This window comes from Ovis aries, chromosome 11 (assembly GCF_016772045.2).
Source record: "Ovis aries strain OAR_USU_Benz2616 breed Rambouillet chromosome 11, ARS-UI_Ramb_v3.0, whole genome shotgun sequence".
NCBI classification, from domain to species: Eukaryota; Metazoa; Chordata; class Mammalia; order Artiodactyla; family Bovidae; genus Ovis; species Ovis aries.
This window is the reverse complement of record NC_056064.1, coordinates 37,702,699-37,730,257: the sequence shown is the minus strand read 5'-3', so window position 1 is coordinate 37,730,257 and position 27,559 is coordinate 37,702,699. Positions and strand designations below refer to the sequence as shown.

General features: G+C 42.0%; 1 pseudogene; it reads left to right on the top strand.

The window, feature by feature from the left end:
- Positions 1-23,817, top strand: part of LOC101121617 (dnaJ homolog subfamily A member 2-like) — a 30,175-nt pseudogene extending 6,358 nt beyond the window's left edge.
- Positions 23,818-27,559: the final 3,742 nt, after the last annotated feature.

Genomic DNA, 27,559 nt, shown 5'->3' with positions numbered 1-27,559 from the left:
GATTTTCTTGAGGTTAGAGACCTCATAGCCTCCCCAGTTGTGGGCTTGGACCTTATCCTAGTGTTCAGAGACCCTTTAGAAGTCATCTCAGTGTGCTTATAGTCATTGACATTGTCCCAGATGAGAAGTATCTACCTCTTGTATCACCTCACACCAGTCAGAATGGCTAGCATCAAAAAGTGTGCAAATAATACATGCTGGAGTAGGGGTAGCCAAAAGGGAATCCTCCTACACTGTTGGTGGGAATATAAATTGGTGCAACCTCTATGGAAAACAGTATGGAGATTCCTTAAAAACCTAAAAATAGACTTACCATATAATTCAGCAATCCCACTCCTGGGTATATGTCTAGAAAAGACAGAAACTCTAACTTGTGAAGATACCTGGACCCCAATGTTTACTGCAGCACTATTTACAATATCCAAGACGTAGAAACAACCTGAATGTCCGCTGACAGATGAATGGATAAAGAAGATGTGGTGTATATATATAAATATACATATATATAATGGAATATTAATCAGCTATTTAGAAAGAATGAAGAAAGTGAAGAGGAACTAAAAAGCCTCTTGATGAAAGTGAAAGAGGAGAGTGAAAAAGTTGGCTTAAAGCTCAACATTCAGAAAACAAAGATCATGGCATCTGGTCCCATCACTTCATGGAAAATAGATGGGGAAACAGTGGAAACAGTGTCAGACTTTATTTTGGTGGGCTCCAAAATCACTGCAGATGGTGACTGCAGCCATGAAATTAAAAGACGCTTACTCCTTGGAAGAAAAGTTATGACCAACCTAGATAGCATATTCAAAAGCAGAGATATTACTTTGCCAACTAAGGCCCGTCTAGTCAAGGCTATGGTTTTTCCTGTGGTCATGTATGGATGTGAGAGTTGGACTGTGAAGAAGGCTGAGCGCCGAAGAATTGATGCTTTTGAACTGTGGTGTTGGAGAAGATTCTTGAGGGTCTTCTCCTTGCAGGAGATCCAACCAGTCCATTCTGAAGGAGATCAGCCCTGGGATTTCTTTGGAAGGAATGATGCTAAAGCTGAAACTCCAGTACTTTGGCCACCTCATGCGAAGAGTTGACTCATTGGAAAAGACTCTGATGCTGGGAGGGATTGGGGGCAGGAGGAGAAGGGGACGACAGAGGATGAGATGCCTGGATGGCATCACTGACTTGATGGACGTGAGTGTGAGTGAACTCCGGGAGTTGGTGATGGACAGGGAGGCCTGGCATGCTGCGATTCATGGGGTTGCAAAGAGTCGGACATGACTGAGCAACTGAACTGAACTGAACTGAATGCCATTTGCAGCAATATGGATGGTCCTAGAGATTATCATAGTAAGTCAGACAGAGGACAAATGGTATTACTTATATGTATAATCTAAAAAATAATACAAATGAACTTATTCACAAAACAGAAACAGATTCACAGACATAGGAAAAAACTTACGGTTCACCAATGGAAAAAGCAGCGGAGGGAGTTTGGGATTAACAGATACCCACTACCATATATAAAATAGAGAAACAACAAAGGCCTACTGTATAGCACAGGGACCTATATTCAATATCTTTTAATAACCTATAATGGAAAAGAATCTGAATCACTTTGCTGTATACCTGAAACTAATAGAATATTATAAATCAACTATACTCAGTAAACAAACAAACAAAAAGAAACATCTACTTCCCTTTCAAATGCCTTCAGAAAATGCCTCTCCATTTCCCTAATAAAAATGATCATTTGCTCACACTCTTAGGGAGTTTAATATTTGGTTAACATTTGTATAACTCCTGTGAGTGCATGTGGTGTACGGTTAGGCCACTCAAGATGGCTGTTTTCTCGCTGTTTGTGCATCCCCTGTTTGACCAGTCCCTTCTTCACTCATATGACTATCCACTCCTCTTAATTACAGGGCTTAATTAGCCCCTGGTAACTGATGAGCCCCCCGATGTTGATTCCCCTTATAGATGGTAGCCTCCTTCTACCCTAGGAGCCCACTATCTGCCACACATGATAAGGTGTCAGTCACTCCAGGACCCTTTGGGTAAGGTTCCCCTACCCAATTAAACCATTGATGGTTTTGTTGCTGTTCTTAGGTTCTTTCTTTGGTCTCAAGGCTGAGGAACTACAAGGGGTTATCCTAGCAGTATGCAGCAGAGAAGTGAGCTTGAGTCTGCTTGTCCCAGTTACCTACAAAGAGATGATCCATTTCTCAGAACCTGCATGGCCAGGCCTGCAAAGGCCAAAACAAAGCATACAATCGGACAATTATTGGAGGAAATATTATAATGAAATATTCCTGATGAGAAGCAAGACTTTCAGATTTTCGTCTTATCTTTGCTACCACCCAGCTTGTCTGGGATGGAGTTCTCAACATTTCTAAACAGAATTTACCTGCTTTTAATATACATACCTCTTCTATGGCTAGAAAGACTTTATGATTCAAAAGAGAAATGAAAAGTGAAAAAAAAAAAAACAAGAAAGCAAAACACATTCTTTTTTGTTTGCTTAAACAACAGAAATTTCTGTTCTTAAATTCTGGAGAGTGGAAATCAAAGATCAAGGTGTTGGCAGGGTTACTTTCTTCTGTAGTCTCCTGTTGGCTTGTAAATGCTGTCATCTCCTTGTCTTCGCATGGTCTTCTCATGTTCTAATCGCCTCTTCATATGAGGACATTAGCCATATTGAATTGGGGCCCACTCTAATGGCCTCCAGAGAAGGCAATGGCACCCCACTCCAGCACTCTTGCACCTGGAAAATCCCATGGACGGAGGAGCCTTAGCGAAAGTGGGGTCGCTAAGAGTCAGGCGTGCCAGACTCTTAGCGACCCCACTTTCACTTTTCACTTTCATGCATTGGAGAGGGAAATGGCAACCCACTCCAGTGCTCTTGCCTGGAGAATCCCAAGGACGGGGGAGCCTGGTGGGCTGCCGTCTATGGGGTCGCACAGAGTCGGACATGACTGAAGCGACTTTGCAGCAGCAGCAGCAGCTAATGGCCTCATTTTATCTTAATTACCTCTTTAAAGAACTTGTCTGCAAATATATTCTTGAGGTCCTGGAGAACACATTTTAAAAATAACATTCCCCTGGTGGTTTTTACATGTGTTTTCCCAACAGTTGCTAAATTCCAGCTCCTCTTTGGTCCTGGAGAGTCGGATTCAGCTGGAGCTAACAGAAATCAAATACATGTCTAACGAGAGTTCCCGAAAGTCTGGACTCCAGAACTTCTCTGGAGAGCAACAGGCACTGGGGCTCCTGCTCCTGCAAGCCTGCTGCTGATGCAAAGCAGGGAGTGTTTCCTGGAGAAGGGAGGCCTGGGAGGGGTAAGTGGTGACAGTTTATCTGAAGCTGGCGCTGGGTTCATTAAGAGGCCTGGTGCAGTTTATCTGCTTCTTGTCCACAAGGCTCAGCTTCTCTGCACTCTGAGTCCAGGTCTTGTCACCATCCCAGTCCTGGCGGCGTCAGGTTGGAAGAGTGTGAAACAGAGCATCCCCCCACTACCCCACCCCAATCTCCCCTTGTCTCCAACTGTCTGTCCTCAAGGGGTCACATAGGAGCTGCAATTGTAGGAATCAAGCTTGAAGCCTTCAGTCAATACTTTCTGCCCCCTGACAGTAAGGTCCTGGGAGATGATTTGGCTGCTCCAATAAAGAAAAAAGCCCAGACCTCAGCCGAAGGAGGTAGAGGGACAACAGAGACATGGACTCACCTTTGTCAAAGCCACCTTGCCTTAAATGTAGCGGACACCTATTTTAAGTGGTCCCACTTGTCCTTGACACATTCTAATAACAGAGAATGGGACACAATTCTGTGTTTCAGAAGAGGAGGTCCCGGAATCGTGAGGCCTCTTTCTTAATGCCCCACAGCAACTCAGTGGTAGAACAAACAATGGAACATATCCTGAGTCCTGGTCCAGCCCTTCCTGGGACTGAAACCTTTACTTCAAGCTTTCAGTCCTCTTCTCCACTCAGCTGCCAATAGTACAACCATCTCTGAGAGTAAAGATGCTCCAAACCCTACAACAGGGTTGTTTGATAGCCAGGGATGATCACACTGCACCATCCGCTCCCTCTTCCCTGGTTCTCCAAGATCATCAGGACAACAGGTGCATCTGCGGGGGCTGAAAGGCCCAGTCTGTGAACAGAAAGAAGATCCTTTGGCCAGACCCAGTTTCTCCAGTGCAGAGGAAGGTGCTGACCTGTCCAACAACTCCAAACACTGACCCAGCAGTAAGGGGACCCCCTCCTAGAGGGCCAGTGCATTATTCAGCTATTTGGAATAGACTAACAAACTGAGATTATTAGCCTCTGGTTCTATCCAAAGAGTACTACCACTGTCTACTATTGGAATCCATGTCCAAAGGGTTATTGACTTTTACCAGGAGCGTGGGAGGCAGTAAATGGATTTCTCCAAGTCAAAAGGAAGCAGTTGTTTTTAATGGGAAATCTGCCTCTTCAAAACCCCCAAAGCTGTCAGGAGCTCCATTGTCCCCCTCTCCGAATTCTGCTTCCTTGAGGGACCGAGTCACACTTACTCTTTGCTATCTGCTTTCTCTAACCCACCAGCTGGGTTACTTTTTCACCCCAGGTGCATGCAAGTACCAGGGTCGTCACCACGTATAACCAGGCAGCCACGTTCCTAAACACACGTCAGTGGCCACGTAACTCCATACTCTCACACTCAGCTGCCCACAGAGTGTCTCTCAATTACAGCATGGTCGCTGAGAGCTTGGGACCTTGGAACGAACTCTCCTATGTTTAAATCTCAGCTCTTTTTACTGGCTGTATACTTAATCTCTCTAAGCCTCTATTTCCTCATATGTTAAATGGATGTAATAAGAGTATTTACCTCTTGGGTTTTAAATGAGATCAAGTGCTTAGTGCAGGGATTGGGCACATAATAAGCACCCCATAAATGTTAATTATTATCGTGAATGCCTCTCTGTCTTGAGGGGCTTCTAGGGAGGAGGCGTCTGCACTCTTAACACTGAATTCCATCCTTCCTTCCTGAGTGTTGTCTGTCCCAGTGGGTCTTTCTCTACTTTGTCTGTCCCCAGCCTTCATATAACAGGATCATCCCTGCTGTTCTTTGCCCAGCAGATGTCCTTGCTCTCTTATTCTCCTGGAAGTAAAAAAGGGCAGATGGATTATTTAGCTACCTCTTTCCAAAATCTGTAAATAAAGAGCAAAATGCCCTGCCACCAGATAGCTGGAATCAGGACCCACTTGACCTTCTATTTAAACCCTCAGAAGCCCCTGCCCCATCTAGCCCTGCTGCCCTTTGGACTGGGGTGGGGGTCTCAAGAGAGGTATGTATGTGAGGCCTGTGAGTGGCTCTCCCCAGCTCCTCAGAAGGTTGCTTATCAGGGAGTGAAACACCAGCCCTAGCTTTCCATGACAGCAGGAGCTGCCTGAGAAGAGAGGCTGAGATAAATGAAGGATCCTTCATCCCCGTCAGCGTGGGCCAGACAGAAACCAGGTGCAAGGCCGTGAGCCTTCAACTTTTATAAACAATCTTCCATCGCCCACTGCAGCAGCTTGAGCCTGAGATGGGGATTAGAAGAACAGCTTCTGCAGGCCTGGGGCCTCTCAGCTGGACAGCCAGTTAAAGGGCACGTAAGATAACTGGCTGCTGGGAAAGATGCTTGAGGAAACCCAGCCATTCGTCAACAGGGGGTTTGCTTGACCTGGCAGGAGAGAATCTGATATCTAAACAGTTCCCTGTGTCCCTGAAGCGCTCCGAAAGTTCTCCAGCTAAATATTTGATACCACACCAGATGATAGCCCAGGGCTCTTCTCACCAGTGGGAGAAGGCTGCCGCTAGACAGGAGAGGAAGCCTAGTCAGTACTAGGTTCACTGAAGTCAGGCAGGACTTGAGGTGGTGGCATCCCAGCTATGCTGATTTTGAGGTCCTTTAACCTTCTCCAGTCCAACCAGGGGTAAAGACTTTGCCTACCAAGAGCTGCTTCTCTGGGAATCCACGAAAAGACATGGAACCTAAATATCTTTTGAAGGCAGCTGTCCCCCCTTCCAGTCCTCCACCTGCCTCCTCACTTCTCGGATAGATGTTTTGTTTGCAGGAACTGAAAAAATAGCCATGACCCCTACGCTCGGGTGGTCAACACCAGCTTCATCCACCTGAGATTACAAAATAAAGGGAAGTGCCTGAATCCCCTCAGGGAGGTGGGGAGACTGGCCTGGCTGAGCATGAAAGAACTTTTGTGTTTACAAATCGCATTTATTCAGCAGTGGGGATGAGAAGGTCTACAATTCCATGTTCAGAGTTTCTTGTATAATGCTGAGAAGGAAAGCACATTTCAGAGAGAATTGCCTCCAAGAGAAGGGTGTTCCTCCTCTGGTTGGAAGGTAAGAAACAAGAGTCAAAAATAAGGCTCTCGGATCAGTCAGGCTCGAGCTCATGTCTCTGCTCTGGTATTTACTCCAGTGGTCATTGCGATCTTGGAAAGTTATGTGACCTCTCTAAGTTTCAGTTTCCTTGTCTGCACGGTGGGGATGGTAGTAACTAGTTGTAGGGTGGTTGTGAGGAGGACTAAACAGTGAGGCTTGTGAAGAAAGCACTTACCAGAGTGATACAACACTCAGTAAATGGCAGCTATTATCAGTAGTGAGGTCTCCACCTTTGGAAGAAAACATAGAGATAGAGAAATGAAAATTATCTAAGAACAGTTTTTTTGGAAAGGGCAGAATTTCAACACAGAACACACATTCATTCTTTTAAAACCCCCTTGGTGTTATTAAAAAAAAATTATAACATATACATAAATAAAAGGACATAATCGACTCCTATTTACCCAACAATACATAGCTTCACAACTATCAAGGCCAATCTTATATCATCCATACCCCTTACACAGGTATAGTCTGTTTTAAATAAGCTATTTTGGCCATAAGTGTGGATTATTTTCTTATAGGAGAGAGAATATGGGATTTACAGCATAAAAACTTGTTCCATCCTTGATTAGCTGTTTGACTTTGGGGATGCCACTTAATTCATTTAATGCTCAGTTTTTCATCTGTAAAATGAAGTTGTTAATAATTAGACCTGCCATACATACTTCAAAGAGCTCTTGCATAGAGGAAATTAGATGTCTGTGAAAGGGCCTTGTAAAAGGAAGTCTATGTCAATAGCACTGGTTGTTACAGCTCCACCTCTCACAGGGGGTGGCACTGAGTATGTGCTCAGCAAACATTTATTATGGCTGTGTTAAGCACCAGGCCAGGTCAGGCCAAAGACCTGCCCTGCAGTCTTAGGTTGCATCCCTGAGCCTAGCTGGTCACATTGCAAATACTGTCACTAAGGCAATAGGGATCACTCAGTGTGTCCCAGCCCTACTGTCAGAGAAGTACATCCCTCAGTATACACATCCTGTTGGACCGAGAGTCACTTCTTATACCATATGTCTTTGTTCAATGTCAAAGCCTGGAAAATGTCAAATTATGTCCAGTCTCCAGTGCTGTATTTCCGTTAAAGACCAGAATGAGAATTACAGAGACAGTGGGTAAGACCTCAGAATTACATGTTGAAAAAAGAAGCTTTTTTTCATGTAAAGAACATAACCCAAATCACCCTTTCAAAAGCTATTTGGGGATAAGTCTTAGGTCCAGAATTTAAAGCTTCACTGGGAAACCAGAGAGGGATCCCTGATCCAAAGGGTGACCCTGCAGCTGTTTTGGCTACAGCTGGAGAGATGCTATTTCTCTCTCATTTTTCTTTCCTTAGAAGAGAATTTCATCTTTGCCCCAACCTCTGCATCCTGGTAGCCCATGAAAACAATATTTTCCTGCTCAGCAGGGCAAAACCTCTTATTTCCTGCTGTCCTTTTCCCATCTCCTAGCTCCACACTGAAGTCCTTGCTGTAGACAGATTTCTCCAGCAAGTTATTTTCTCACCACTGAGCCCCAGCTGTTTTGCATCCCTGAAGCATGTCAGGGCCAGAGCAGAAATGAAAGGACTGAGGCAGTGTCAGCTACAAAGGGACCCAGGTCACTAGTGATCAGATTTTTTTAATGAACCTGAGGGCCAGGGACTTGAAAGGAAGGTCAGAGTTCACAGAAGGGTGATGGCAATATGCGTCCAGATTATTAAATACTGAATGTGAAGACATCGATGTTGTTCCAATACTCATTCCCTCCAAGAGCTCAATGCTGCACTGAGCAGTTAGGGCTTCACGACCTGATTGCATGAGCAATCAGCAGTCTCCTGGAAACCTCTGACTTCATGCTGCCAGAGGAGCATGAAGGACATTTGACAACTGGATTATATCCTAAGACTTTGGTTCCTACTCTGACTCCCCAGGTTACTGACTTCTCCTTTCTCCCAGAAAGAATTCAAGGTCAAGTTTTCAAAGTGCTTCCAGGAGAAGAATGTGGTGTACAGAGGGGAATTCTTGCTGAATAGTTCCCTCTGACCTGTCCCTAATACAACTGTTTCTCTCATTCCCATCCGATTATACCTCTGAGTTTTGGAGATCTTGATTTCTTGGTCCCAACTGCAATGAGGGCTTTCTTAGCATTATGATCCTAAGCATCGCTGAAAGGAACACATTTCTTGATGGGAATCAATCTATATTCATTTCAGTTCAGAATTGTTTTCTTTATTTGCTTCTGGGAGCAAGGTACAACTCAGCCTTCTACAAAGGGGTGATGTCCAACTTTACTGGTGGTTCTGGTTAAGCCAGCCATGCAAATGTTCCCAGGACATATGTTCACAAGAGATACAGGGAAAGACCCAAAGGGAATGCTAAAGTCATTGAGAGATCTCAGGGTCATCTAGTCCAGGCTCCCATCCAAGAACTTTCCTTTCAGATGGCCATATGCTGATGCTTTAACACCCCAAGTTATAGCAAGTTGATTAGAAAGTCCAGTTTTATTGTCAAAAAGTTCTTCCTATTACCTTCCTAATCTCACTCTTAAGAGCTAAACAGAATAAATGGAAGCCCTTTCAAGAACTCCATGTGTTATTCTTTTAGATCTTTGAAAATGTCTGTAATATCTGCTCTAAGTCTTTTCTACTCCAAGCTAAGCATTTTCAGTTACTTCCACAATGCCCTATACAGGAAAAGAACAATGAACTGGCAGTGAAAAGACCTGGCGCCACCAATTTTCGTCTATGTAGCCTTAAGAAAGTCAATGAACCTCTCGGAAGTTCACCTTCTTCCTCTGTAAAATGAAGACTAAATATGCATACTTTACCTACTGTTTTGAGGATCAAATAAGATAACATCATACCACAGAAATGCAAAGGATCGTAAGAGGCTACTGTGACCAATTATATGCCAACAAATTGGAGAACTTTGAAGAAGTGGATAAATTCCTAGAAACATACAACCAACCAAGACTGAATATTGAAGAAAAAGAAAATCTAAACAGACCAGTAATGAGTCAGGAGATTGAATCAGTAATCAAGAATCCCTAATAAAGAAAAGCCGAGGACCAGTTGGCTTCACTGGTAAATCTACCAAACATTTAAAGACGAACTAACATCAATCCTCCTCAAAATTTTCTAAAAAATTAAAGAGGAGAGAACACTTTCAAACTCATTTTACAAGGCCAGCATTACCCTGATACCAAGGCCCGACAAGAACCCTATAAGAAAGTTATAGCCAATATCCTTCATGAACATAGATGCAAGAACCCTCAACAAAATACTAGCAGATGAATTCAACAGCACATTAAAAGGATCAAACACTATGATCAAGTAGGATTTATCCCTGCAAGCATGAGTCAACATAAGCAAATTAGTAAATGTGATGTTCTGCATTAACATAATAAAGGATAAAAACCATATAATCACCTTAATAGATGCCAAAAAGGCATTTAACAAAATTCAAAATCCTCTCACGATTCAAAACTCTCCACAAATTGAGTATAGAAGAAAGTACCTCAACATAAGAAGGCCATCTATGACAAATCCACTAACATCACACTCAGTAATAAAAAGTTGACAACTTTTCCTCTAAGGTAAAAAACATGACAAAGATACCCACTCTCATAACTGCTATTCAACATTACACTGGAAGACTTAGTTGGATCAGTTAGGCAAGAAAAATAAATAAAAGGCATCCACATCAGAAAAGAAGTTAAATTCTCTCTAATTGTAGTTGACAGGAACTTATCTATAGAAATACCTAAAGACACCACTAAAGCACTATTAAAACTAATGAAAGAATTCAGTATAGTTGCAGGATATAAAATTAACATGCAAAAATCAGTTTCATTTCTATATACTAACAAGGAACTATCAAAAAGGAAATTAAGAAAACAGTCCAATTTATAATAGCACCAGAAAGAATAAAATACAAGGAGGTGAAATATTTGTACACTGAAAACTATCAGACACTGATGAGACAAATTGAAAACGATGCCAATAAATGGAAAGATATCTCATATTCACGAATTAGAAGAATTAATATTGTTAACATGTTCATACTACCCAAAATGATCTACAGATTCAATGTAGTCCATCAAAATTTCAATGGAATTTTCACAGAAATATAAAAAAGAAATTCTAAAATACATATGGAACCACAAAAAACCCTGACTAGTCAAGGCAACCTTGAGAAAGAAGAACAAACCTGGAGACGTAACACTTTCTGACTTCAAACTACACTGTAAGGCTATAGTAATCAGAACAGTATGATACTGGCATAAAAACAGACACACAGACCAATGGAACAGAATACAGAGCCCAGAAATAAATCCACACATATACGGCCAACTAATCTTTGACAAGAGCATCAAGAATATATAACGTATATTAGAAAAGGATAATCTCTTCAATAAATAGTGTTGGGGAAATTGGATATCCACACGCAACAGAATGCATTGGGCCCTATGTTACACATATGCAAAAAATAATTCAAAATGGATTAGATTTCAATGTAAAACCTGAGGGATTTCCCTGGAAGTCCAGTGGTTAAGACTCCACACTTCCTCTGCAGGAGGTATGGATTTGATCCCTGGCAGCAGCAGCAGGAAACTAAGATTTTGCATGCCATGCAGTGCAGCCAAAAAGAAAATAAAAGTAAAACATGAAACCATAAAACTCCTAGAAGAAAACACAGGGGGAAAACTCCTTGACATTGGTTTTGGCAATAATTTTTTGTGTGTAACACCAAAAGCACAGGCAACAAAAGCAAAAATAAATAAATGGGACTATGTCAAAGTAAAAACAAGCCAAGTAACATACAGCAAAGTGAGTGAACCATCAACAAAATGAAAAGGCAACCTATGGACTGAGAGTAGATATTTGCAAACCATATATCTGATAAGAAGTTAATATCCAAAATACACAAAGAACTCATAGCAAAAAAATAAAAATAACTGCATTAAAAGGACCTGAGATGACATTTTTTCAAAGAAGGCATACAAATGGCCAACAGGTATATGAAAAGGTGCTGTTGCTGCTGTTAAGTCACTTCAGTCGTGTCCGACTCTGTGCAACCCCACAGACGGCAGCCCACCAGGCTCCTCCGTCCATGGGATTTTCCAGGTGCAAGAGTACTGGAGTGGGGTGCCATTGCCTTCTCCAGAAAAGGTGCTAAACATCACTAACCATCAGAGAAATGTAAATCAAAACCACAGTGAAATATCACCTCACATCAATTAAGATGGCTAACCTGGCTGCTATTAAAAAGATAAGAGACAAATAGGGTTGGTGAAGATGTGGACAAGGGAACCCTTGTACATTGCTGATAGGAATGTCAATTTGGACCACCGTTATGGAAAAAAGTAATGAGGTTTTTCAAAAAAAATAGAACTGCTGTATGATCCAGCAATCCCACTTCTGGGTATACATCCAAAGGAAATGGAATCAGTATGTTGAAGAGATGTCTTCATCCTCATGTTTGTTGCAGTATTATTTACAATAGCCAAGATATGGAAACAGCCTAGGAATTCCCTAGTGGCCCAGTGGTTAGGACTCCATGCTTTCACTGCCAAGACATGGATGCACCGACAGATGAACGGAGAAAGAAATTGTGACTCACACAGGAATATTATTCAGCTGTTAAAAAAGAGATTGTGCCATGTGCAACAACATGGATGAATCTGAAGGACATCATGCTAAGTGAAATAAACCAGACACAGAAAGACAAATGCTATGTGATCTCCATATATGTGGAATCTAAAAAAGTTGAACTCATAGAAACAAACGGTAGAATGGTGGTTGCTAAGCACTGAGATATAGAGGCTATGGGGCGATATTGGTTGAAAGGCACAAAATTTTGGCCAGAAGATGAATAAGTTCAGGGAAACTAGTATGTATCATCGTGGTCTTGTTGTTGTTCAGTCACTAAGTCATGTCCGTGACCCCAGGGACTGCGGCACACCAGGCTCCCCTGTCCTTCACTATCTCCTAAAGTTTGTTCACATTCATGTCCATTGAGTCAGTGATGCTATCTAACCACCTCCTCTTCTGCTGCTCCTTCTCCTTTCACCTTCAATCTTTCCCAGCATCAGGGTCTTTTCCAATAAGTCAATTCTTCACATCAGGTGGCCAAAGTATTGGAGCTTCAGCTTCAGCATCAGTCCTTCCAATATATATTCAGGATTGATTTCCTATAGGATTGACTGGTTTGATCTCTTTGCAGTTCAAAGGACTCCCAAGAGTCTTCTTCAATACCACAACTTTTAAAGCATCAATTCTTCTGCACTCAGCCTTCTTTATGGTCCAGCTCTCACATCCATACCTGACTACTGGTAAAACCATAGCTTTGACTATATGGAAATGGGAATACCAGACCACCTTACCTGTCTCCTGAGAAAAATGTATGGGGGTCAAGAAGCAACAGTTAAAATAGGACATAGAATAGCTGAGTGGTTCGAAATTGGGAAAGGAGTATGACAAGGCTATATATTGTCATTTTGCTTATTTAACTTATATGCAGAGTGTGCATGAGTGAATGTGTGCTTAATTGCTTCAGTCGTGTTCAACTCTGCAGTTCTTTGTAGTCTGCCAGGCTCCTCTGTTGGAGAAAGCAATGGCAACCCACTCCAGTACTCTTGCCTGGAAAATCCATGGACAGAGGAGCCTGGTAGGCTGCAGTCCATGGGGTCGCGAAGAGTCAGACACGATTGAGTGACTTCACTTTCACTTTTCACTTTCATGCATTAGAGAAGGAAATGGCAACCCACTCCAGTGTTCTTGCTTGGACAATCCCAGGGACAGGGAAGCCTTGTGGGCTGCCATCTATGGGGTCACACAGAGTCAGACACGACTGAAGCGACTTAGCAGCAGCAGCAGCAGGCTCCTCTGTCCATGGGATTCTCCAGGCAAGAATACTGGAGTGGGTTGCCATGCCCACCTTCAGGGGAACTTTCCAACTCAGGGACTGAGCTCGCATCTCCTGCACCTTCTGCATTGCAGGCGGATCCTTTGCCCACTGAGCCACCTGGGAAACCCCTATATGCAGAGTATATCGTGCAAAATATCTGACTGGATGAATCACAAGCTGGAACTAAGATTGTCAGGGGAAATATCAATAACCTCAGATATGCAGATGATACCACCCTAATGGCAGAAAGTGAAGAAGAACCAAAGAGTCTCTTGATGAGGGAAAGAAGAGAGTAAAAAAGCTGGCTTGAAACTCAACACTAAGAAAAAACTAAGATCATGGCATCCAGTCCCATCACTTCATGGCAAAGTGGAAGCAGTGACAGATTTTATTTCCTTGGGCTCCAAAATTACTGCAGATGGTGACTGCCCCCATGAAATTAAAAGACACTCCTTGGAAGGAAAGCTATGACAAACCTTGACTGCATATTAAAAAGCAGAGATATAAATTTGCCAACAAAGGTCCATCAGTTCAGTTCAGTTCAGTCACTCAGTCATGTTTGACTCTTTGTAACCCCATGAATTACAGCACGCCAGGCCTCCCTGTCCATCACCGTCTCCCGGAGTTCACTCAAACTCATGTCCATTGAGTCGGTGATGCCATCCAGCCATCTCATCCTCGGTCGTCCTCTTTTCCTTCTGCCCCCAATCGCTCCCAGCATCAGAGTCTTTTCCAATGAGTCAACTCTTCGCATGAGATGGCCAAAGTACTGGAGTTTCACCTTTAGCATCATTTCTTCCAAAGAAATCCCAGGGCTGATCTCCTTTAGAATGGACTGGTTGGATCTTCTTGCAGTCCAACGGACTCTCAAGAGTCTTCTCCAACACCACAGCTCAAAAGCATCAATTCTTCAGCGCTCAGCTTTCTTCACAGTCCAACTCTCACATCCATACATGACCACAGGAAAAACCATAGCCTTGACTAAACGGACCTTTGTTGGCAAAGTAATGTCTCTGCTTTTCAATATGCCATCTAGGTTGGTCATAACTTTTCTTCCAAGGAGTAAGCGTCTTTTAATTTCATGGCTGCAGTCACCATCTGCAGTGATTTTGGAGCCCAAAAAGATAGTCTGATACTGTTTCCATTGTTTCCCCATCTATTTCCCATGAGGTGATGGGACCAGATGCCATGATCTTTGTTTTCTGAATGTTGAGCTTTAAGCCAACTTTTTCACTCTCTTCTTTCACTTTCATCAAGAGGCTTTTTAGTTCCTCTTCACTTTCTTATATATTTGGTATTTGCTGAATGAGTAGATACTAAGTGTTCTCACCACAAAACAAAAGCAAATAAGATTATGTGAGGTGATGGATGTATTAATTAACTTGATTGTGGTAATAATTTCATAATGTATACGTGTATTAAATCATTACATTGGCCTTAAAAAAAAGTCACATTGTACAACCTAAATACATACAAGTTTTGTCAATCATACATCAATAAAGCTGGGTGGAATGAAATAATATATGTCTACATTATTTGATTATTGTAAAATATTACACACATGCTTTTTCATCATCATCACTTTTCTCCATTCTTGGTGATTTCCTCTGACCTCTCTAGTTCAGAGTGTTCAGCTAAATAAAACACTTGCTAGTTCAATAGGAGTTCATGAGCCACTGTTCTAGGCACTACGAAAATAAAGACAAAGTGGTCTTTGCCTTCAAGGTAATCAGAGGGCTATAATGCTCTAGACTAAAAGCCATAATAAAGGCTCCTGCAGAGAATACTCTAGGAATACAGTTGTAAAATTTCCAGTGCAGATGGCGTGGAAGAGGCGACAATGGGGCTGAGTATTAGAGGATGCATAAGCATTATCCAAACAGAAGAAGGTAGGAGGACATTCTAGGTAGAGATAAAACATGCAAAGACATGAAGTTTAGTCAGATCAAAGGTATTTTGAATTCAAAAAGTCACTGTTTCATCAAAGGACATAAACAGAGTGAAAGGCAATCCACAGAATGGAAGAAAATATTTACAAATCTTATATCTGAGAAGGGGTTAATATCCAGAATGTATAAAGAACTCTTACAATTCAACAACAAAAAATAAACAACTCTATTACAAATAGGCAGAGGACTTGAATAGACATTTCTCTAAAGAAGATATACAAAGAGCCAATAAGCACATGAAAGGATGTCCAGCATCACTAATCATTAAGGAAAAGTAATTTAAACCACAATGAGAAACCACGTCACATCCATTAGAATAGCTACCATCAAAGAAAAAAGAGAAAGAAAGAAAAGAAGCACTGGTGAGGATGTAAAGAAATGAAAACCCTTGCGCATTGTTGGTAAGAAGTGAGCAGCTGCTGGGGAAAGCAGTATAAAGGTTCCCCTCAAAATTATATAAATTATCATACAACCCAGCAATTCCACTTCTGGGTATATACTCTAAAGAATTCAAATAAAGGCTTCAAAAGATACTTATGCACTCATGTTCATAGCAGCACTATTCAAAATAGCATAAAGGTAGAAGCAACTCAAGTGTCCATCAACAGGTGAAGAAATAAATATGATATAAACACACAGTGGAATATAATTCAGCCTTAAAAAGGATGCAAAATCTACATTTCCCACACTACAACATGGATGAATTTTGAGGACATTATGCTAAGTGAAATAAGCCAGTCATAAAAATGACAAACATTGTATGATTTCACTTACATGAAGTATCCAGAGTAGTCAAATTCATAGAGGTAGACGATGGAATGGTGCTTATCATGGGCTGGAGAAAAAGAGAATGAGGAGTGATTATTTAATGGATACAGAGTTTCAGTTTTTCAAGATGAAAAGAGTTCTAGAATTGTTTGCACCAAAGTGAATGTGCTTAACACTTGTGTTCTGTACACTTAAAAATTATTAAAATTGTAAATTTTATGTGATGTGTATTATATTGTATCATATTAATACAATAATTGTATTACACCACAATTTTTTGCAAAAGACATTTTGGGAAAGTTAAAGGAGTTTGTAAGGACTGGGTATTATTGCTAACTTTTTTAAGTGTGACAATTGTTTATATAGGACAATATTTTTTATTCTTAGGAAATGCATACTAAAAAATTTAAGGGAGAAGTGCAAGCTATTTTGAAATTCATGAATGGAAAGATAGATGTATAAATAAAAAGTTATATAAAACCAACCTGATAAAATGATAACCCGTGGATTCAGGTAGATGTACAGTGTTCATTGTACTATTCTTTCAATATTTTCTCAATATTTGAAAATTTGTATAATAAAATTTTGGGGGGAAAAAATTTCTTAATTGCTTTATGAAGGTGGAAATAATAACCAAGTCATCACACATGCAGAAAATAGTTAGATGTTTCAGTAGGAGTTAACTCTGGGTATGACTGCCCCAAAAAAGTCAACAAAACAAAAAATAATCACAAGCTGTATTAACAGAAATATAGTACTCATAGTGTGACTCTGGGCAAGTATTTATCCTCTACAAGTCTCAGTTTCATCATGTACGAAATAGGAAAAGAATTAAATGATACACTGAGTGTTAAGAGCTTGAAACATAAGTGAATATTCAACAAGTCTCCATAAGTAGCTGTTAGGATTGCAAGAATAAGGAAAATGCGACAGTCCTAACGGACTTCTGTGCTGGTGGTGCTATGCTCTGCGCCCGGTGTGGTCAAAGCATATTCCTCTGGTTTCTTGGGTAATATTGTCATATCATATAATGAGCTGCTGAAGGATAACAGGGTTTCACCTGGAGTAGGAAAGACTGAGGTAGGGAAGGCATTATGACTGTCTTCTGAGAGCTAAAGGATTAAGCCCTAGGAGCAAAGGGAGAAAGTTCATTAAAACAAAGCTCATGTTAAATAACGTTTGAAGAGAAAACTGTGTCAGGAAGTTGTTAGCTCCCTGACTCTGGTGATGGGTGAGTTGCAATCAGAGGCTGGACAACCACTTGATGAAAACATTGTCATGAAAACGAGATTGGGCCAAATAATCTTCATGGTCCGTTCCAATTCAGGGAGTCTAAGATGCTCTTAAAACATCGCACCTGGAACTGAATGATGCCTTAGAGGTGAGATATGAGACAAATACCCTCCTTACTAAAGTTATTGTTACTTAAATCTTGAAGATCTCTATGTTATGTGAAGAAGAGAGAAAACTCAAAATTAAATATATTTGTTATATCTGTCTGTTGTTAATATTACGTCATCTATGCCAAATGTTCGATCTACTCATCTTTACTCTTGTATTCATTCACTTATCTTTTCAGTATTTCATATTTATTTATAAGATATGTCTCCCCCCGCCAGGTAGTAAGGATACAAAAATGAACAGACATAAGAACAAGAAATATATGCAAGGTAAGGGCCCAATGGTGGAATTAAGAGACATGGGCAGAGCAGATAAGGACAGAGATTCACTCTGGCTGTGGATGGTGGGAAGTCTTCCTTGAAATATTTGAGCTGCATCTTGGAAGATGAATGAGGTTTTCCAGATGTAAAATTAGTAGAAAATCATTCAGGCAAATGGCAGAGCTTATTGGAAGTCAGAATAGAAAAGAATACCATGTTTTGGAGGGAAATGTAACCAGGTAAGACCTGGTAAGGTCTCAAGGATATATAAAAGGCCAAGAACATTAGTAATATGTATTGCAATTCTAAAAGGAAAGAGACTTAAACACCCAGCTTTCTCTTTCTTCTCTTCTCATTTTTCAAGATCCCCTCATAAAACCCAGTATCTATTCATTCTTTAAACTGGTGACCTCATATTTTCACAATGTAAGTTTTAAGAATTTTCTTGCCTCCCAGCTATCCTTATATTTTAAGAGAATTTGAAGCTGTAGAAATCTGGAATTAGTCTCTTCCTGGTAGTACATTTCAGATTATTAATTCCTCAGAATACACCTTACCTCCTCCTTACTTCTTTTGTTTGGATTGTCTTGGATTTCCCATCAGAACCCTCTTTGCAAGCTTGTTATGTGTGGAGCACTCTTAGATTCCCTTAATGTTGCCTCCAATTAATCGAAATTCCTTTTCCCTCCATTGCTTTAGCTAACAAGCAGTGCTGATGATGGGAAAGATGAAACTGAAAGCTGAAGAGGCTCATGAAGCCTTAACTTGACCTATAAAAGAATTCCAGCATGATCCCTGAGAAAACCTGTATGCAGGTCAAGAAGCAACAGGTAGAACCAGACATGGAACAATGGACTGGTTCAAAATCAGGAAAGGACTGTGTCAAGACTGTATATTGTCACCCTGCTTATTTAACTTACATGAAGAGTACATCAAGCAAAATGCCGGGCTGGATGAAGCACAAGCTGGAATCAAGATTGCCGGGCAAAATATCAATGACCTCAGATATGCAGATGACACCACCCTTAAGGCAGAAAGCGAATAGGAACTAAAGACCCTCCTGATGACAGTGAAAGAGGAGAGTGAAAAGTTGGCTTAAAACTCAACATTCAGAAAACTAAGATCATGGCATGCAGTCCCATCACTTCATGGCAAATAGATGGGGAAACAGTGGAAACAGTGTCAGACTTTATTTTGGGGGGCTCCAAAATCACTGTAGATGGTGACTGCAGCCATGAAATTAAAAGATGCTTCCTCCTTGGAAGAAAAGCTATGACCAATCTAGACAGCATGTTAAAAAACAGTGATATTACTTTGCTATTGATGCTTTTCAACTGTGGTATTGGAGGGATTGATGTTGAAGCTGAAACTCCAATACTTTGGCCACCTGATGTGAACAGCTGACTCATGGAAAAGACCCTGACACTGGGAAAGATTGAAGGCAGGAGGAGAAGGGGACAACAGAGGATGAGATGGTTGGATAGCATCACCGACTTGATGGACATGCGTTTGGGTAAACTCTGGGAGTTGGTAATGGACACGGAGGCCTGGCATGCTGCAGTCCATGGGACCCCAAAAAGTCAGACATGATTGAGCAACTGAGCAACAATCATGATCCCAATATGGGTTCAGTCAGTTCAGTCGCTCAGTCTGACTCTTTGTGACTCCATGGACTGTAGCATGCCAGGCTTCCCTGTCCTTTACCATCTCCCAAAGCTTGCTCAAACTCATGTCCATAGAGTCAGTGATGCCATCCAACCATTTCATCCTCTGTCGTCCCCTTCTCCTCCTGCCTTCAATCCTTCCCAGCGTCAGGGTCTTTTCCAATGAGTCAGCTCTTTGTATCAGGTAGCCAAAGTATTGGAGTTTCAGCTTCAACATCAGTCCCTCCAATGAACACTCAGGACTGATCTCCTTTAGGATGGACTGGCTGGATCTCCCTGCAGTCCAAGGGACTCTCAAGAGTCTTCTCCAACACCACAGTTCAAAAGCATCAATTCTTCAGCACTCAGCTTTCTTTATAGTCCAATTCTCATATCCATACATGACTACTGGAAAAACCATAGCTTTGACTGTATGGACCTTTGTTGGCAAAGTAATGTCTCTGCTTTTTAATATGCTGTCTAGGTTGGTTATAACTTTTCTTCCAAGGAGGAAGCATCTTTTAATTTCATGGCTGCAATCACCATCTGCAGTGATTTTGGAGCCCCCAAAATAAAAGTCTGACACTGTTTCCACTGTTTCCACATCTATTTCCCATGAAGTGATGGGACCAGATGCCATGATCTTAGTTTTCTGAATGTTGAGTTTTAAGCCAACTTTTCACTCTCCTCTTTCACTGTCATCAGGAGGGTCTTTAGTTCTTCTTTGCTTTCTGCCATAAGGGTGGTATCATCTGCATATCTGAGGTTATTGATATTTCTCCTGGAAGTATTGATTCCAGCTTGTGCTTCCTCCAGCCAAGTGTTTCTCATGATGTAGTCTGCATATAAGTTAAGTAAGCAGGGTTAAATAAGCATATGTTAAATATACAGCCTTGATGCACTCCTTTTCCTATTTGGAACCAGTCTGTTGTTCCATGTCCAGTTCTAACTGTTGCTTCCTGATGTGCATACAGATTTCTCAAGAGGCACGTCAGGTGGTCTGGTATTCCCATCTCTTTCAGAATTTTCCACAGTGTGTGGTGATCCACACAGTCAAAGGCTTTGGAATAGTCAATAAAGCAGAAGTAGATGTTTTTCTGGAATGCTCTTGCTTTTTTGATGATCCAATGGATGTTGGCAATTTGATCTCTGGTTCCTCTGCCTTTTCTAAATCCACCTTGAACATCTGAAAGTTCATGGTTCACGTACTGTTGAAGCCTAACTTGGAGAATTTTGAGCATTACTTTACTAGCGTGTGAGATGAGTGCAATTGTGCAGTAGTTTGAGCATTCTTTGGCATCGCCTTTCTTTGGGATTGGAATGAAAACTGACCTTTTCCAGTCCTGTGACTGCTGAGTTGTACAAATTTGCTGGCATAATGGGTGCAGCACTTTCACAGCATCATCTTTTAGGATTTGAAATAGCTCAATTGGAATTCCATCACTTCCACTAGCTTTGTTCGTAGTGATGCTGTCTAAGGCCAACTTGACTTTGCATTCCAGGACGTCTGGCTCTAGGTGAGTGATCACACCATCGTGATTATCTGGGTTGTGATGATCTTTTTTGTATAGTTCTTCTGTGTATTCTTGCCACATATTCTTCTTAATATCTTCTGCTTCTGTTAGGTCCATACCATTTCTGTCCTTTATTGAGCCCATCTCTGCATGAAGTGTTCCCTTGGTATCTTTAATTTTCTTGGAGAGATCTCTAGTCCTTCTCATTCTATTGTTTTCCTCTATTTCTTTGCACTGATCACTTAGGAAGGCTTTCTTCTCTGTCCTTGCTACTCTTTGGAACTCTGCATTCCAATGGATTATTCAGTTTTAATCCTGTTTTTGTCTCTGTAGTGTTGGAGAAGACTCTTGAGCGTCCCTTGGACTGCAAGGAGATCCAACCAGTCGGTTCTGAAGGAGATCAGCCCTGGGATTTCTTTGGAAGGAATGATGCTAAAGCTGAAACTCCAGTACTTTGGCCACCTCATGTGAAGAGTTAACTCATTGGAAAAGACTCTGATGCTGGGAGGGATTGGGGGTAGGGGGCAGGAGGAGAAGGGGACGACAGAGGATGAGATGGCTGGACGGCATCACAGACTCGATGGACGTGAGTCTGAGTGAACTCCGGGAGTTGGTGATGGACAGGGAGGCCTGGCGTGCTGCGATTCATGGGGTCGCAAAGAGTCGGACATGACTGAGCGACTGAACTGAACTGAGTTTCAATACAGAACTGCTGAGAGAAAGAACTGTAATTCCCCCATTACTACTATTTAATGATTTCAGCAAAAACTGATACTCCCTTTGGTCAAGGGGTTGAGAGTGACTGTCTGCAAAGAAGAAAATATGGCGTGCCTGCTCGCTGTCTGCGCCCACACCTCCGCTGCTGCTTAGGGCCCGGCTTCGCTCCTCCTGCTGCTCCGCCTTCTTGCCTGTGAGCTGCACGGCGGCCGCCAAGGCGAACGTGGCCGACAGGAAACTGTACATCCAGGGCGTCCCGCGTGGCGCCAGCGAGAACGAACTGAAGAAGGCATATAGAAAGTTAGACAAAGAATACCATCCTGATAAGAGTCCAAATGCTGGTGACAAATTCAAAGAAATAAGTTTTTCATATGCTGCTGCTGCTAACTCGCTTCAGTTGTGTCCGACTCTGTGCAACCCCATAGAGGGCAGCCCACCAGGTTCCCCAGTCCCTGGGATTCTCCAGGCAAGAACACTGGAGTGGGTTGCCATTTCCTTCTCCAATGCGTAAAAGTGAAAAGTGAAAGTGAAGTTGCTCAGTCGTGTCCGACTCTTCGCTACCCCATGGATGGCAGCCCACCAGGCTCCTCCGTCCATGGGATTTTCCAGGCAAGAGTACTGGAGTGGGGTGCCATCGACTTCTCCGGTTTTTCATATGAAGTACTATCAAATCCTGAGAAGCAGGAACTATATGACGGATATGGAGAATAAGGTCTTCGGGAAGGTAGTGGTGGAAGTGGTGGCATGGGTATTTTCTCTCATTTTTGGTGGAGGCTTATTTGGCTTCATGGTCAATCAGAGCAGAAGTCGAAATGGCAGAAGAAGAGGAGGGGACATGATGCATCCGCTCAAAGTATTTTTAGAAGACCTGTGTAATGGCAAGACAACCAGACTACACCTTAGCAAGAACGCACTCTGCGGTGGCGCGCAGTGGCCAAGGTGAGAGTGTGGAGCTAGCTATTCAGAAGGGTAGTGCTGGTCTGGGTCGAGGTGTACACATCATGATCAAACAGCTGGCTCCAGGAATGGTACAGCAGATGCAGTCTGTGTGTTTGGACTGTAATGGAGATGGAGAGGTAATTAATGAAAAGGACTATTGTAAAAAATGTGAAGGGAAGAAGATGACTAAAGAAGTCAAGATTCTTGAAGTCCACATAGACAAAGGCCTAAAACATGGACAGAGAATTTACATTTACTGGGGAAGCAGAGCAGGCCCCAGGAGTGGACCCAGGAGATGTTGTTCTTTTGCTACAAAAGAAAGAACATGAGGTGTTCCAGAGAGATGGGAATGATTTCCACATGACATATAAGATAGGACTTGTTAAAGCTCTGTGTGGATTTCAGTTCACATTTAAGCACCTTGATGGACATCAGATTGTGGTAAAATAACCCCCTGGCAAAGTAATCAAACCAGGATGTGTTCTTATAGTTCAAGGTGAAGGAATGCCACAATATCATAATCCCTTTGAAAAAGGTGATCTTTACATAAAGTTTGATGTGCAGTTTTCCTAAAAACAACTGGATCGACCTAGACAAGCTTTCTGAATTAGAAGATTTTCTATCATCTAGACCAGAAGTTCTAAGTATTATTGGAGACAGAGAGAAGGTAGAGCTTCAAGAATTTGATAGCACTCAGGACTCAGGAGGTGGTCAGAGGCCTGACGCCTATAATGATAGCTCTGATGAAGAAAGCAGTAGCCATCACGGACCAGGAGTGCAATGTGCCCATCAGTAAACTCTGCAAACAAATTGCATGGGTGGATTTTCTTTCCACATTGGCCTGGTTTGTTTTCCGCAATCCAGCTGGAGCATCTGGTCAACCCAGATGAACAGATGGACATCTGTTGGTCTATGTGTAACTTTTTAAATTGGTATAGTATCTACAGAGTATATAATTTAAACTAACCACAAAGCTTTACATCTTTATCTCGACTGTTCTATAGCAGAATAAAACACTTGAAACAAGACTCCCTTTCACACATGGGTTATAAATTTCAGTCCTGATATCTGTGCTTGATTTTTATCAGTTTTGTGTAGATTTTGTGTTTCATATTTTAAATTCAAATCCCACTTTGTAAAGTTTCTATATAGTTTGTCCTGAAGCTTTGTGTTTGGCTGTATCTGCATAAGCTGCTACAAATAGAATAATTTCATAGGCTGTATCTATCATTTAGATGCATGAGAAAATGGACTTTGCACACAATGGGTTTGGAGCTGACTGGGAACAATGGAAAAAATATCATTAGCTGAGCTGTGGTTGTAAAGTTTTGGGCAGGGGTGTGTTTCTTTTTCTTTCTTATTTGTACCATCTTGTGAAAGGTTTCTGGAACTGAATAATAAAAAGCAGTTGGTGTTTATTAAAAAAAGAAAAAAACATGGCATGCTTGGAGTCCCTTCGCTTGTGAAATTACCAAGACTGATTATTTCAGCATGGTTGTCTCCAAGCCAGCTTCAACACAAGAAAAAAGGACTGGTAAGATGCCTTCCCCTGAACAGTTTAATTTGTTTGACACATCTCATTGGTAAAAGCTCAGGTGAAGGGATACTGAAGCCGAACGAGGGCTGGGATCTCTAAATATGTTGAAAATGTTATCTGTTCTTTCTCAAATATGTCTCTCCCCTTCAGGTATTTGCTCTGTGATAGCCTTTTCCCTTGGCAGCCGTTGAGTCTCTGTGCCTCGTATTTCAAAACTGATAAGGAAAGGCGAGACCCTCCTGTGTTGCGGGGCACCTGGGGAAGAGAGGCCATATGTAACTTGGGCTGTGTAGCCTCACAGCCAGTGCTCGCCCACCTCCCCCTAGTTGTGCAGGCCTCACTTGGCTAGACAGCAGAAGGTAACAGAGAAGGAGAAAATAAATGGGCTTTCTCTGAAGGACTCACACATGCACTCTCTACTGATCTCCTTATCTGCACACTTGGCAAATTCTTTACAACATCTGATCAAGGAAGGGCTTTTTTTGATGTTTCTACGTGTTCTAGATTTACTGCCCTGCTGCTGGGATATGGTGAGATGTCCTTATCAGGAGCCTCTTCAGAGCCTTTTCCAGATGGCTTGCAAAGTCTGTGTATTTTTAAATAAACATCAAACTAGTCCTGGAATGTGGCTTCTCTGGGGCTAAAGCAACATTTGCATAAAGCAGGAGAGTAGATGCCAGACCCTAATCCAACTGTATCCCTTCTCTCTCCCCTTCCTGTCTCACCCTAGACTTCCCATCAAGTTAATTCTGCTGTCAGAACCATTCCGTTAGTCCTCAGGATCAGGACTGAGCTACAGGAGGGGAAGCTCCTCATGGCCTCCAGGCTTCTGCCTTTCTAGCTGCCTTGAGCCTGACTCTGTTGGCCAGTGCTGGGAGGCTCACAGGTGGAAGGAGTTGGAGATTTTGATCTGCTTATTACTCAAAGGCTTCAAAGCTCTGATCTATATGTCTACCATGATCAAGATCTCCAATAGAGTGGAGGAGGGGGGCAGGAGAGGTGTAGGGGGAGGCAGAGTCACGTGAAAGCAGACACTGGGCAAAAAAGCTGAAAACCCCCACTTCTTATCCATCCTTGTATCACAACTCCCAGTACCTAGAAAGTCATAGCATTCACATACCCATCATAATGGGTTCTCAATGAGAATCTCTTCCCAAATTCATGTTAATAGTCCCCTTCCCATTGTTCTCAGGCTTGCAGTAATGTGCCAAACCTGAACCCTTCAACATCAAGGTCAATTACGTTCAAAGTGCCTACATATTTCCAAACTTGGAGAAGACACCCCCGCAAGTGGAAGATTCCTGAAGCAAAACCTCCCATAATGGACAAGCCCTCAGACCATAGGGGTTTTCATAGAATCCAGGAGTCAACCAATATGTGACTTGGACTCTATCTGCAGGAATTCTTGATCTTTAAGGGTTATACCCACACATATATATGCACACACACACACTCCCTAGTTAAACCTGGTCATCTTGAATATTGGGGTAGTCTGCTTCATTTCTCTTCTTCTACAGGAAAAAAGCAGTGTTTCAGACTCTATAAACAACAACTGGTGGTCTGAGAGCTAAGGCAGGGTTAAGAGCAGGATGCGGTGGAAGACAGGCTGACATCCTAAATGCATTGCATCCAGATATGTGGTCTTACATATAAATTCTAGAGGGTCAGAGGCAGAAAAAGGAAATGATATGTTGCTTTTCAGATATGTGATCTTGGGTACATTACTTATTTTCTCTGAGCCTTGGGCTCTTCATATGTGAGAACAATGATCATACTAACCTCCCAGAGATGAGATGAGACATAAAGGCTAATAGCCAAGTGTTATATAAATGTCAATAACAACAACAATGATAACAAAAATAATAACAGCTGCCACCAAGAAGGGAAATAGGGAAAAGCATTGCAAAAGAAGTAGCGTTCCCTGGATAGCAGAGCTGGAGAAGCTGCCTTAGCCCAGGTAAATATGCACTTCCTTCTCTGGAGATAAGAGGGCTGCTCCTTCTCACCTTCCACATTGTTTCTCTACTCTAATGCTCCTTTCTCTTCTCACAAATTACACAGACTCAGCTCAGCAAATGTTTGTTCCCCACAATGGCTACCAATCTGGCCACTTCCTCACCAAACTTGGGGATTTGTGTGGATCATAGTATCAGTGACTAATGCAGCCCTAGAGGTCAAGTAGATGGACATAGTTTGAAAGAGAGAAAGGGTTCCTCCCATTTCTCACCAGCCTGCTCCACTGTCTTTCCCTGCTCAAGCTATCCTATCTGTACCAACAGAAATATAGTGCCTAGATCGAGGGATATAAGTTTCCACTCTACTTAGACCTGGTCTAATCACACTTTATATTTTCTGTTCAATTCTAGACACTTTGTTTTGTAGAAAATATTAACTAAGGAAGAAAAAGCAGGATGAGGAAAGATCTGGAAATCAGGTCTTCGGAGAAACAAATTAAGGAACTGGAAATGTATATTACTCAAGGGGTATACATGACAGCTCCCTTCAAATATTTGGAGACATAGCCTGTGGAAAAGCAATTAAGAGCTGTGGGTTGCCTCCAGAAGGGAGCAAAGGAGTAAGCTCAATGCATGCAAGTCCTAAGGAGACAAACTCCTATTCCATATAAAGGAGTATTTTCTAGTATATAAAGCAGTTCAGAATCAGGGGAATCTCCCTTATAAATTGTGATCTTCCCATTGCAAGTGGTGCCAACTCCAGAATATGGTAGTGAAGATTGAATGAGGGTGTAAAGGATAAAGTCTTTACATTCCTTCCATACCCAAGCTTTTTGTTGTCCTTTTGCCCACTTTCATTTGTCCCACTTTCATTCTCTTTCTCAGATGGGCATCAGTGAGTTTGAAATAAGCAAGGAATTCCCAGCAGTTCTCAGCTTCAGCAGTGATATATCTTGGAAAACTTACTCACCTAAGGAGAAACAAAAGACTCTTGGATTATATTCAGGAGGTGTGTGGGGAAAGAGAGAAGAGAACAGATTCCATATCTCTCTATGAGCTAAGAAGCAGCTAGATGGCCATCAAAATATCCAAAGGCAATGCTGATTTGAAAGCTGGGTTAGTAGTTAATGGTATCTCATTATTGGGAAGGTGTTTCTCTCTACATCTGCCAGTTCAGTTCAGTGGCTCAGTCATGTCTGACTCTGCAACCCTATGGACTGCAGCACTCCAGGCCTCCCTGTACATTGCCAACTCCTGGAGCTTACTCAAACTCATGTCCATAGAGTCAGTGATACCATCCAACCATCTCATCCTCTGTCATCCCCTTCTTCTTCTGCCCTCAATCTTTCCCAGCATCAGGGTCTTTCCAAATGAGTCAGTTCTTCGCATCAGGTGGCCAAAGTATTGGAGTTTCAGCTTCAGCATCAGTCCTTTCAATGAATATTCAGGAGTGATTTCCTTTAGGATGGACTGGTTGGATCTCCCTGCCGACCCAGGGACTCTCAAGAGTTCTCCAACACTACAGTTCAAAAGCATCAATTCTTCGGCGCTCAGCTTTCTTTAAAGTCCAACTCT